The sequence below is a fragment of the Rhinopithecus bieti genome, unplaced genomic scaffold (genome assembly GCF_001698545.2).
Source record: "Rhinopithecus bieti isolate Rb0 unplaced genomic scaffold, ASM169854v2 scaffold_13261, whole genome shotgun sequence".
Taxonomy (NCBI): domain Eukaryota; kingdom Metazoa; phylum Chordata; class Mammalia; order Primates; family Cercopithecidae; genus Rhinopithecus; species Rhinopithecus bieti.
Window position 1 is genome coordinate 1,259,376 of NW_016807494.1, and position 2,949 is coordinate 1,262,324.

Below are 2,949 nucleotides of genomic sequence, written 5' to 3' on the forward strand. Positions count from 1 at the left end.
AGGTCTCAGAAATGATGCCACACATCTACAACAATCTGATCTTTGAAGAAGCCGACAAAAACCAGCAATGGTGAAAAGATTCCCTGTTTAATAAATAGTGTTGGGAAAACTGGCTAGCCATATGCTGAAAACTGAAACTGGATGCCTTCCTTACACCTTATACAAAACTTAACTCAAGGTGGATTAAAGACCTAAACGTAAGTCCTAAAACCATAAAAACCCTAGAAGAAAACCTAGGCATTACTATTCAGGACATAGGCATGGGCAAAGACTTCATGATAAAACACCAAAAGCAATGGCAATAAAAGCCAAAATTGACAAATGGGATCTAATTAAACTAAAGAGCTTCTGCACAGCAAAAGAAACTATCAGAGTGAATAGGCAACCTACAGAATGGGAGAAAATTTTTACAATCTATCCATCTGACAAAGGGCTAATATCCAGAATCTACAAGGAATTTAAACAAATTTACAAGAAAAAAAAAACAAATGACCCCATCAAAAAGTGGGCAAAGGATATGAACAGACACTTCTCAGAAGAAGACATTTATGCAGCCAACAGACACATGAAAAAAATATCATCATCACTGGTCATCAGAGAAATGCAAATCAAAACCACAATGAGATGCCATCTTATGCCAGTTAGAATGGTGATCATTAAAAAGTCAGGAAACAACAGATGCTGGAGAGGATGTGGAGAAACAGGAAGACTTTTACACTGTTGGTGGGAGTGCAAATTAGTTCAACCATTGTGGAAGACAGTGTGGCGATTCCTCAAGGATCTAGAACCAGAAATACCATTTGAACTCAGCAATCCCATTACTGGGTATATACCCAAAGGATTATAAAGCATTCTACTATAAACATACATGCACAAGTATGTTTATTGCAGCACTGTTCACAATAGCAAAGAGAACCAACCCAAATGCCCATCAATGATAGACTGGATAAAGATAATATGACACATATATACCACAAAATACTATGCAGCCATAAAAAGGATGATTTAATGTTCTTTGCAGGGACATGGATGGAGCTGGAAACCATCATTCTCAGCAAACTAACACAGGAACAGAAAACCAAACACTGCATGTTCTCACTCATCAGTGGGAGTTGAACAATGAGATCACATGGACACAGGAAGGGGAACATCAAACATCAGAGCCTGTCAGGGGGTGGGGGCTAGGGGAAGGATAGCATTATGAGAAATACCTGATGTAGATGACAAACTGATGGGTGCAGTAAACCACCATGGCATGTGTATACCTATGTAACAATCCTGCACATTCTGCACATGTATCCGAGAACTTAAAGTATAATAATAAAAAGAAGCAACTAGGATCATATAGGTGAGCAGTGAAAAATGGCAGCTCAGAATAAAAAAATAGGCAGCCTACCAGTGAAAGGAGACATAACAGGAGTTGCACACAGATTGGAGCAAGCCAACTCAATGTATGTATCTGGCTCCAGAAGTGAGGAAAATAAAAATGCCCTGTACAAGATTAGGGAAGTTTTGGGGAGTAGAGCATTGGGATGAAGAGCTCTGGTTTGCAGATGTGAAGTCTGGACAGCTTGGCACCAGGATTCTCTGGAGAGTGATGGTGGCAGGGGCCAGGTGGGTTTGGTTAAGGAGAGATGGGAGATGAGAAGTGGGCACCAGGGCATGATGCTGTGAGCAAATGAGGACAGCTCTGGGGAGTTTTGGGGAGTGGGATGAGAATAAAGGAAACACAGTCATATTGGGGAAGATTTTGGGCAGAGGGAAAGTCTTCAAGAAGAAGTGATTGTGGGTTATATTGGGGGGCGCACCCAAGATGGCCAAATAGGAACAGCTCCAGCCTCCAGCTCCCAGTGTGAGTGACACAGAAGACGGGTGATTTCTGCATTTTCAACTGAGGTACTGGGTTCATCTCACTGGGGAGTGCCAGACAATTGGTGCTGGTCAGCTGGTGCAGCCCAACCCGCGAGAGCTGAAGCAGGGCAAGGCATTGCCTCACCTGGGAAGCATAAGGGGGAAGGGAATCCCTTTTCCTAGCCAAGGGAAACTGAGACACACAACACCTGGAAAATCGGGTAACTCCCACCCTAATACTATACTGTACCAAGGGTCTTAGCAAACGGCACACCAGATTATATCCCACACCTGGCCCGGAGGGTCCCACGACCATGGAGGCTCCCTCATTGCTAGCACAGCAGTCGGAGATCTAACTGCAAGGCAGCAGCGAGGCTGGGGGAGGGGCGCCCACAATTGCTGAGGCTAAAGTAGGTAAACAAAGCCGTCAGGAAGCTCGAACTGGGTGGAGCCAATCGCAGCTCAAGGAGGCCTGCCTGCCTCTGTAGACCCTCCTCTGGGGACAGGGCATAGCTAAACAAAAAGCAGCAGAAACCTCAGCAGAGGTAAATGCCCCCGTCTCATAGCTTTGAAGAGAGCAGTGGATCTCCCAGCACAGAGGTTGAGATCTGAAAATGGACAGACTGCCTGCTCAAGTGGGTCCCTGACTCCTGAGTAGCCTAACTGGGAGACATCCCCCTCTAGGTGCAGACCTACACCTCACACCTCACATGGCGGGGTACACCCCTGAGACAAAGCTTCCAGAGCAAGAATTAGACAGCAACACTCGCTGTTCAGCAATATTCTATCTTCTGCAGCCTCCACTGCTGATACTCAAACAAACAGCGTCTGGCGTGGACCTCAAGCAAATTCCAACAGACCTACAGCTGAGGGTCTTGACTGTTAGAAGGAAAACTAACAAACAGAAAGGATACCCACACCAAAACCCCATCAGTATATCACCATCATCAAAGACCAAAGGCAGATAAAACCACAAAGATGGGGAAAAAGCAGTGCAGAAAAGCTGGAAATTCAAAAAATCAGAGTACATCTCCCCCTCCAAAGGAACACAGCTCATCGCCAGCAACGGAACAAAGCTGGATGGAGAATGACTTTGAT